The 10,936-nt window shown below is 33.9% G+C and overlaps 1 long non-coding RNA gene across 1 annotated transcript; it reads right to left on the bottom strand.

Annotated features, from left to right (window-relative positions):
- Positions 1 to 1,463: 1,463 nt before the first annotated feature.
- Positions 1,464 to 4,625, bottom strand: LOC104100788 (uncharacterized). The gene is made up of 2 exons (XR_687324.4): positions 4,128 to 4,625; positions 1,464 to 2,138 (listed from the first exon to the last, which is right to left on the bottom strand). It is a non-coding gene; the product is annotated as an uncharacterized lncRNA (long non-coding RNA).
- Between the last annotated feature and the right edge of the window lie 6,311 nt (positions 4,626 to 10,936).

The following is a 10,936-nucleotide window of genomic DNA, read 5'->3' as shown; positions in this document are numbered from 1 at the left end:
ATTTTCATGATATCTCATATCTTAGTTTTTATCTGTGTTGTCCTCTTCTGAATTCTGTGGGGTTGCTTTTTTTTTCTTTGATTCCCCTTCCAATATTTGTTTATCTTTTGTCAAAAAAAATTCTAATGTCTGCTTAATGATATTTTTTATTTTTTCAGCATTCTTTTTTCTTGAAATTACTTGTCTTCTTTTGAATGTCTCTCCTTGAGTAATATATCTTGGCAACCTTCTTCTTTCTTTAATTTCGGGAGTTAAATTTACACTTTTTGGCAAAGTGTCAGCCATTAACGGATTTGATATGTCTTTACCAGCTACCGTTTGAAACAAACTAATGATATCTAGACGTGATACAATAGGTTTATATGTATTAATTGGGGAATACACACCCGTCTCATCCATTTTTTAAGGAGATAGAGAACTCTGAGTTTGTGCAAGTTCAAACATTAATGCATGAATTCTAGATTCTAAAGTCTTAATTTGATCAAGAAGTTTATTTTTCTCTCTTCCGATTTAGTTTTTTGAAACTCTTTGTCATGGCTGTATAATAATCACATAAATTAATTTTCTGATTTGTATCTTTCTGGATATTATACTGAGGAATAGTATATGGATTTTGGAACTGTCTAAGACTTGATGAAACATAATAATTTTGCCCTAATATTTCTCTAGCACAGAAGTATTAAAACCTTTAAAAAGAGGTTTTTCCAAATCTTTAACAGAGTCTATTACTTGTGTCCATGTCTTTATATCTTCAAGTATAACATATAGTTCCAAATATATATATATATATATATATATATATATATATATATATATATATATTGTTGGTCCCCAAGTACACGCAAGTATATGTGGCCATCAAGTAATAAAGTGACTCGAAAGTCGGATGTCGAACCCACAGAGACTTAGATTAATGGTTAACTAAGCAAACTAAAATTAATTAACTGTCCAAGATAATCCAAAATGTTGTTTATCTACTAAACTATTTTTGCAAATATTTAACAATTAGCAAATTTATCGGAGATGCAAACGTGTGTTTTAGATTTTACTCATAGGAGATGAAGATTCCAGGGTTGTGGTCGGTTTATCAATCCTATTAAGTTCAATAACCACACTTGTTAATCCAGATTATCAATGGTTGCTAATTGACCGGATCGTTTATATGAATAGCATGTTTCCACAATATTACTCGCCTATCCACAATATATCAATCCTATATTTTTATGGTATTGAGTCTATCATGAACGAATATAATACGGTTTTTAACTAAAGACTGCTAGGGATATTCCTATCCTAACCGCGAAATCGTTCTCCGAGCCACGGGTTCAGAAACAAGCTCTCTTTAATTCTACTCTAATCTAAACACGGCTTTCTCAAGTATAGTATAGATAATAAATACAACTCAACTGTTGGCCAAACAATTAAACAATTATGTACAGAATTAAAGAAATAACCAAAGATGATAACTCGAATTAACGGTAATATAATTAATAAACTTCAATATTTATGACAACCACAACCCTAGAACGCGAAATTTAGCTCTACATAGACATGGTAGCAAAATAACAATTCATCCAAAGAAACGTAAAGTTTACTGAGTTTGATGGAAGAAAGATAGAATCTGATGAATTTCGCCCTCTACGGCGGTTCCGTGCTCTCCCTTGGTCCAATCCCCCCCTAAAAATGATATTTAAAAACTATTTATAGATATAGGGAAAAGCCTAGGCAAAATAACCAAGTCTAAAACCAAAAAGAAAACAAACTAACTTTGAAACCCGGACCCGTGCATCAAGGTGTGAAACACGCGAACGTCCCCGCGCCAGACCTGGCCTCGCGACCTTAAACGCGCGAGAATTGGCTCGCGTCGCGCCACTATATGCAAGGATATCTCCTGCGTCGTTACTCTAATTTGATTTCTTTTGTTAGTGCTTGTTGCCTAACTTTCTTTCCAAGCTTCATGCAATCACAACCAACATTGTTGCTATTCCAGGTAAGTTCTCTTAAGCTTCTTTTTCGTTAGTTTCTCCTTTTGCATGTTTTATCTTTGTCCTCCAATTTCTTTGTGCACTTTGCTCCAAATTCTTTTCTTTTTAACGTTAATTTGCATGCAAACTCCCCAAATCATTTCCAATTGACTCCTGCACATAAAAATATCGTTATTAAGCTCGAGTCATAAATATTCACATCAAAGTTAACAAGATCAAGGTATAATGCAAGGCAAATTACATGCAAAAATATAGAATTTTAACCAAACAGCACCACTCCACACTTAAACGTTGCTCGTCCTCAAGTCAACTAACAATTCATACTATCCTTGAGCACTTTATATTTACACAATCGAGGCACACTACACCAATGACCATAGTTGATAGCAACAATTAAACTGTAGCATATGCAATCACTTACACGTCCCTTAACTTATGTCATTCTTCAAAAATATTCACAACAAAGACGACATGCTTATAACAATCCTAGCCTCTAAACCGACTCAGTGTCACAATGCACTCATGGCTTGAACACCCAACATCCTAGACAAGTCTAATAACGTTACATATCCCTCATGAAACTATGTGCCCTCACAACAAGAACAAAAGAGTAAGTTGAATCCACACACTTAAATCAAATGCTCAAATATATTTTAATGACTCATATATATCAAAGAATATCACTCACTCTCACAAAAGAAGTCACATGCATGCAATTGGTACAATATGCTTGCCCTTATTGTAAATCTCTACTAATGTAGGCTCACTCGATCTAAAATCAATTAGGACTTTTTCATGGTTGTAATGTGGGCTAAGGGACGGGTAGGATATATATAGGAATAGTGGCTAGTCCTCCTAAGCATTTTAATACATTATGTCACACCCCTTTTTAACCCCCCAAAAGATGTGTTATGGATTGTTGTGGGTTAAAGAGTGTTTCCAATTAAAGTGACAAACTTGAGTATGGATTATTTTATTTATAGAGTCGTCATTTGGAATTGATTTTTCGGTGTCTCAAGTCACCTTTTATTTGAATCCCTAGTCAAAGGAAGGTTTGACTCTTTTATTAGTGATCTGCAAAAACAAAGTCCGGATAAGGAATTCTGTTGACCGGAAAGAAGGTGTAAGGCATTTCCCGAGTCCCGTGGTTCTAGCACGGTCGCTTTTATTGACTTATACTTAGCTTGAATTAATTTTGGACAAACTGTGTTTTATATGATTTTCAAGTTTTTCCTATGTCCGCTTTTATTGCTTGATTATTAGAATTACTAAAGAATGACTTGGAGAATATTACGTTGTCATGACCACGCTACGCAAGCGAATGCATGATCGAAAACGAAATTAATTAACTTATCATAATCGCATCTCGCAAGAGAATCCGGAATCATGACAATCAAATAATTACAGTACTTTTGAGAAATTACTACATTTGTGATTAAGAAAATTAGTTTAGAAAATTATTAAATATCATTATTGCGCTACGCAAGCGAATCCACGATTAGAACAAGAGATTAATTAAATTAAAAAATAATTAAACTATGGAGATTATAGAATTAATTTACTAAATATTAAACATCATGCTACGCAAGCGAGTCCGTGAATAAAAAAGGTTAAAGTGCGCCTACTAGTTGCCTAGCGATATTGTTAATTATTTTTTCTAAACTAATTTTGAGATTTTTTTAAAGTCATGAGGTATGAAATTTATTGTGGAGTAGTATGGAATTTAATTATCATGATTATTTACAAAATGAATTACTCTCCTAAGTTGTGAAAAGTATTTTCAATTAACTCAAACCCCAAACATCCCGAACCCTCGATGGACAAACTGGCTTAAAGGCCTAATCCTTCTTATGCTAACATAATGAAAACATCACACTAACATGGAATTTTATCAAGCAAAACAAGGAAACTGTTATAAACCACTCAAAATCACATGATGCATATTAACATAGTTTATGCTATTCATTTAATTGACGAAGGATACGGGCGCACAAAAACGGAAGAGATTAACATGAAGCATATGGGTAACTTAATTACGATAATGAATGGGAAAAGCATGGTAAAAACAGATTGAAACAAAATGATTAAGTATTCATCTAAACTAACGAAAATTATCTGAAATAATTAAAGGGAAGAGTGAACCTTTTATTGCTGAAATTTCCAACGTATACAAAGGGGCGAGTACCAAAAGAAACAATAGTTACTAATCGAAATTTCGAACCGGCGACGGAACCTCGAACTGAAAATCACGACTTGCAACCTCGATCGATCTTGCAAAATCGGTGATTTAGTGGCTGATTTTTGCTGGTTTGAAGCTGTTTTTGGGGGGTGATTTTGCTGGTTTTGGCTGAGTTTTTGGCTAGTGTTAGGTGGTGACGTTTTGGTGGTTAAAAGTGCGAAAATGGCCAGTCTTCGTGGCTGTTTTGGAGCTGCTTTTCAGGAGTTTGGGAGCTGATTTCAACTGATTTTTATTGCTTTTTTGGTTATTTTTGCTGGGAAAAGGGGTTGTTTTCTTGCTGATTTTTATGGCCTCCTTTTGCTGATTTTTTCCCCAACAACTATATAGAGGGTTTTGTTTTATAAGAGAGATGAGAAAAAATAAATGAATATCGTGTGTGTGTCCGTGAAAGAAATGTGGATATAGGGATTGTGAGTGGGGGACATGAGTAGGGGACAAAGAGTGGGGGACATGAGTGGGAGAATGAGTGGGAAAGTAGAGTGGGGATACGCGTGGGAAAAATAGGAGCGGGATTGATGGAGTGGGAAGTGAGATATTGGTAAGATGAGTGGAAAAAAATTCAAGAATGCTCAAAAATTAGGTGCTCACACATCACATAATCAACTGTAAACGCAAATTCTTCAATCCCAATTTTAATTTCACAACTAAAATCATCCCCTAACAATGTTTCCTCTTTCTTTAGACACTACTTTAATTCATACCCACTAGCAAAAATAAGATATCAATTTACTCATCTAAATATTTCCTTCTCTCTCTTTTTTTCAGATTTTTTTTTCTTTATAATTTTCGCTAGTGGTGTATTCTTTTACAAAACAAATGCACATTTCTTCCTTTTATTAGTTCTACTCGAAAGCCATCCAAATTCCCTCCTTACTTCTTTTAGCACTCATCTCACAATTAAAGTGTTTTAAGAGGTAAAATAATTAGAACAACGTCAAATAAGAATAAAAAGGATATAGGCTTGTAATGTGGGTACCAAATAAAAGTCTATTGGCTCAAAATGGTTAACTAGGGATATATTTTATTTGTAATAGCAATAAAGTTCGAAAAGATCAAAGAAAGCCTAAAATTATTTTTCAAGCCGAGCCTCACCTAAACATTCGCTTCGACTCACATACGGGGCAAGTTCTAGACACAAATATAATGATATGGACTACACAAAAATCTCACTTCACACATGGCACATGACTCACTAAGGACGGTCTCATTCTGACTCTCAAGCTAATGCAAGTATTTACGGAGCCACAAGATATTAAGCATTAAGCACAAAGTGAACATAAGTCAAGAAAATGAGACATATGCGTCACAAAACATGCTATCCAAATAACCAAGGCATCATAAGCAATTTTAGCACATAGGGAAGATACTACACATGCTAAAGCCTAAATATGCTACTATCAAACAAGTTAAGGGAGTCTAGGAATCTCATCTTTCTTCCTCCATTTTTTCCTAAGTACTACTCTAAAAAGATAAAATAAAAGAAAAAACTACTACCCAGTTCAAACTACATCACATGGAAAAGAATCGAGGTACAAAGAAAAATCACGGAGAATTTTTACTACCTAAAGAAAACTAAAAGATATATTTTTGAATTTTTGTTTAGACTTTAATCCCTCAAAAAAACTGTCTAGGAGATCCATCGTCGGGAAAAGTCTAATTTTTCTACCCCTTTTTTTTCGATTCTTCATTTTTTCCACATTTTAAAAAAATAAGCTACTAAAATACTACACAACTATGAAAACAAAAATAAGAAGCTAAAATAATAAGTTAATATTTTTCTATCATACTACTACTAATTATCTAGAGGAATTCTCCATCCCCATACTTAAAGGAGTGCAGTGTCCCCAATGTACAAATAAAGTAAAATAATAATGAGAGTGGACAAGAAACTCCCTGAAAGTCCAAAAGCCGAAGCAATCGCGGCTCACGAGGTACTCAGACTTCCCCAAGGCATGGTCTTTTGTATGAGCACCCCGCACTTAGTTATCACCATCTAACTCGTTTTTGCACTCTTCCAATAGCTTTGCTTGTTATGCTTATAATCCTATAAAATAAAAACAGACAATACAAAAATAATATAATAAAAATAAAAATAAACGAAAGCAGTAAAGCTGGGTTACCTCCCAACAAGCGTCTGGTTTAACGCCGCGGCACGACTTGAACCACTTTTTGTTATTATGAATTGAGCCCTCAATTTGGCTTCAAGCTTTTTGCTATGCTCGCGGGGTGGTGGGGCAAATGTAATTGGGCCAAGTAACCAATTTCGCATTCTACACTTCTTGGCCTTCAGATGTGTAATTATGTCTCTTTAGCACGATAAATTCCAGAATGTAAACACCTTGTTCCTCGTCCGTTGGCTCCTCCAAAGGCTCGAATGACTCAATTTCCATATCATCATCCAAATACAATGTCGAAAAATGCATGGAATGAGGACCAATGCGTTCCAACTCTAGAATTGCATCACTGTTTACATTCTCATATATACCCACACTGGAGTCTTCAAATATAATAGTATCTACTTACTCACATGACTCTAGAACACTCTTTTCAACATTGGTATCCTCAAGAAAAATATGGTCTAATACTTGATATTCTCGTTTTAGCTCCTCAATTTGGTCTAGAAGATTTTTTTCAATTTCACACAACTCATCATTAAATTGTTGGGCGTTGAACGCATTAATCTTTGCACTCAAATCTGCATCCAAGTTGTGCAAAGCTAAGCCAAACTTGTCAATTTCTTGTGCATGAATATTCGTCCCAATACCAACCCTTACTCCCATATTCAAATTCAGACCTCCCAGAGTTCAGGTCATGACAAGCCTAAAAAGACGGCCCATAAAAGTCTTCTGTCAACTAAGCGTCTTCATCAATAACCTTACCTCTGGATATTTCATCCCCATATGTCATGTTGAGAGAACTATGAACACACTAAGAGAAAAATTAAATTGTTATAAAAATAAAAATATTTACAAAAAGAAAAAATAAGCAAAACCTATAAAGATAAAAGTAAAAGTCTAATCTAGAAAAATAACTAAATAGTAAAATTAAAAACTTGAACAGAAATCAATTAAAAGCTTAACTTATTAATCCTATTAAGTTTAATAACCGCACTTGTTAATCCAGATTATCAATGGTTGCTAATTGATCGGATCGTTTATATGAATAGCATGTTCCCACAATACTACTCGCATATCCACAATATATCAATCATATATTCATATGGTATTGAATCTATCATGAACAAATATAATAAGGTTTTTAACTAAACAAGTCTGTTAGGTATATTCCTATCCTAACCGCGAAATTATTTCCCGAACCACGGGTTCAGAAACAAGCCCTCTTTAATTCTACTCTAATCTAAACACGGTTTTCCCAAGCATAGTATAGATAGTAAATAGAACTCAACTGCTGGCCAAACAATTAAGCAATTATGCACAGAATTAGAAAAATAATCAAAGATGATAACTCGAATTAACGGTAATATAATTAATAAACTTCAATATTCATGACAACCACAACCCTAGAACGCGAAATTTAGCTCCACATAGATATGGTAGCAAAACAACAATCTATCTAAAGAAACGTAAAGTTTACTGAGTTTGATGGAAGAAAGATAGAATCTGATGAATTCCGCCCTCCACGGCGGCTCCGTGCTCTCCCTTGGTCCAATTCCCCCCTTTAAAAATGATGTTTAAAGACTATTTATAAATGTAGAAAAAAATCTAGGCAAAATAACCAAATCCAAAACCAAAAAGGAAACAAAATAACTTCGAAACCCGAACTTGTGCATCAAGGTGTGAAGCACGCGAACGTTTCCTGTGCCAGACCTGACCTTGCGACCTTAAACGCGCGAGAATTGGCTCGCGTCGTGCCACTGTATGCGAGGATATCTCGTGCGTCGTTACTCCAATTTGATTTCTTTTGTTAGTACTGGTTGCCTAACTTTTCTTTCCAAGCTTTGCAATCACAACCAACATTGTTGCTATTCCAAGTAAGTTCTCTTTAAGTTTCATTTTCGTTAGTTTCTCCTTTTGCATGTCTTATCTTTCTAATCCAATTTCTTTGTGCACTTTGCTCCAAATTCTTCCCTTTTTACGTCAATTTGCGCGCAAACTTGTCGAATCACTTCCAATTGACTCTTGCACATAAAAATATTATTATTAAGTTCGAATCATAAATATTCACACCAAAATTAACAAGATCAAGGCATAATGCACGGCAAATTACATACAAAAACATAAAATTTTAACCAAACATCATATATATATATATATATATATATATATATATATATATTAGAATTTTGCTAACATACTATATAGCTATAGTAGATTAACACTGTACATCTTTTGATTCTTCAAAATATCCTTACAAACACATCTTCAATCTTATAACTTAGAAATTTATTGTCTTTCCACAGAACTTTTACACTACCAAGAAAATTGAGAAACTGCAGTGGCACTCTGCCCACATACTGACTTAAAATTGTGAATCAGTAAAATGAAATTTCAAACTAGTAAAATTACAGACAACTATGTTCGGTTCCAAGTCTTTTAACTGCATTCTCTATATAATAAAGTATCAAATATATTTAGATTGTGGTGCCATAAAATAGAAGGGTTTCAATTCCGTTTTCTCTACCCCACCCCACCACCAAATGCTCCTTTATTACACAAAAGAGTTGTGCCCAACAATGTCCAGCTGTTTATAATGTTGAACAAAAATAGTGAATGTATCATTTAGTTAACTATGTAAAATAAACAAGGGCTTAGAAGGCAGAGGTCAGACCCATGTTGACCAAATCATGGCATGTCCCTTATATGGTTGTGGAGTACCTCAAATTCAGGTGCCAAACTATGATATCAAATAATCGATACTCTTTTCGATTCATATTATTTGTCCTTTAAAGTTTTTGCATACCCCTTAATATTGACCTTTTCCGATTCATATTATTTGTCCTTTTAAAGTTTTTACAACTCCTTAATATTGACCTGCGATTGCGTTAATAATTAGTGTATTTGTGGCTCCTTGTGATTTCAAATTATAGGAGAAGTGAGAGAATTTTTCAGCCCTTTGATTGGTTTAAAAGAGAAGCAGGGTAGAAAGGAATATTTTGACATTTTCCTCCCTTCACATGCATATTAAGACTAAGCCCGTGACTATTTCTTTATCTTTCCACAATTTTATACAAATTTTTTTACTTACTTGTTAGTGGTTTGTGCTCTTTAGATCCGAATCCAGACTGGTGTGAGGTGAGCTAATAAATACAATTGCAATGATCCACAACGTAAATCATTATCACTTATAAATGGCTACCTAATTTAGATCTTAGTTCTTAATTTTGCACCTAATGTTGGACCATATATCACTATCTAACTGATTTGACTGCTAACAACCGAGAGAAGCAAAGCCTCCATTTCCCAAGCCAAGAACCACAACATGGTTATAGTTTACATGCCTTATAATGGGTATTCTCAAAAGCCCTCTAGCAAGGGAATGAGAGAATAATTGGAGATCAAATTGAAAACGATATATCATCTAAAATTTTAATTATAAGCATGTAAAGTTTATGGATGATTAATGAAATATTTCTACATTATTTGCTACAACGAATTGCAAAGATTGTGGTGCCTTCCCCAAGTTTCTAATGTAATTTTATTTCATGTTGTACTGCTACATAGGGTTGTGCATCGATCTGGGATCGGATTTAGCATATTTCGGATTGTAAATACGGATTTCGAATTTTATAAAATGCAATCCGAATTAAATTGGATCGGATCGGATTTTAAAGTTTAGATCGGGTAAATATTTTGAATTTTCGGATCGTATTGTACGCCTTATTAAGGCCACTAACAATCTAATTGGCTACGACACCTTTTAAGACTATTGCTATTCACCATTCTATGGACAAATATATATATTGTCCCTTAAAGTTGGCTTTAGTTTCCATTTTAACACTTCAACTAAGGTCATTACCTATTGAATATTTAAACTCTAACAAAAATGTACCTATTGAACACGAATGCTGACATAACATAGTATGTGAAATCACACCCTCTTTTGAGAGCGTGGAAAGGAAAAGCAAAGGAAATAATTTTTTAAATTTTAGATTTTTATCTTCTCTCCTTAATTTTAATTTTTGAGTTTAATTAGGAAATAATTTTTAAAATTTTAGATTTTTATCTTCTCTCCTTAATTTTAATTTTTGAGTTTAATTAGGAAATAATTTTTTGTTGTCATCACCTTTAGGACAGCTCCCTCGATAGCCACGACCTCCAACACCAACTTCGTCTCCTTTGGTTTGGAGTTCTAATTTCATTTTAGAGTTGGATTCCTTCACTGAATTGATTTTATTCATCATTTTTACTACTTGAGAATCTAATCTGAGGAAAAAATTTTGACTTCCATTAAAGCATCAAGCTTGAATTAAAATATTAAAAAACAGATTTGAAAATTTTGAGTAGAAATCAATTGGTTGTTATAGATTCTAGTTGGAAACATTTGTTAGAATCTGAATCTAAAGTTTGAGTGCATTTTTGAGCTGGTTCGAATTGGATTCTTGGGTCAAATATTTCAGAGCCGCTCGACGAGGAAGATGACCTGGGTTTCCTTAAGTTCGTGTCTGTTTGATCAAATTAATTACTGAATTTTGTTATTGTCATTCAGAGTCTATAGTTACATTTGAGTTCGATTGGAGATGTATAGGCTGAGA

Source organism: Nicotiana tomentosiformis, chromosome 7 (genome assembly GCF_000390325.3).
Source record: "Nicotiana tomentosiformis chromosome 7, ASM39032v3, whole genome shotgun sequence".
In the NCBI taxonomy this organism is placed as follows: Eukaryota; Viridiplantae; Streptophyta; class Magnoliopsida; order Solanales; family Solanaceae; genus Nicotiana; species Nicotiana tomentosiformis.
The sequence above is the reverse complement of the archived record's forward strand: the minus strand, read 5'-3'. Positions and strand labels throughout refer to the sequence as shown.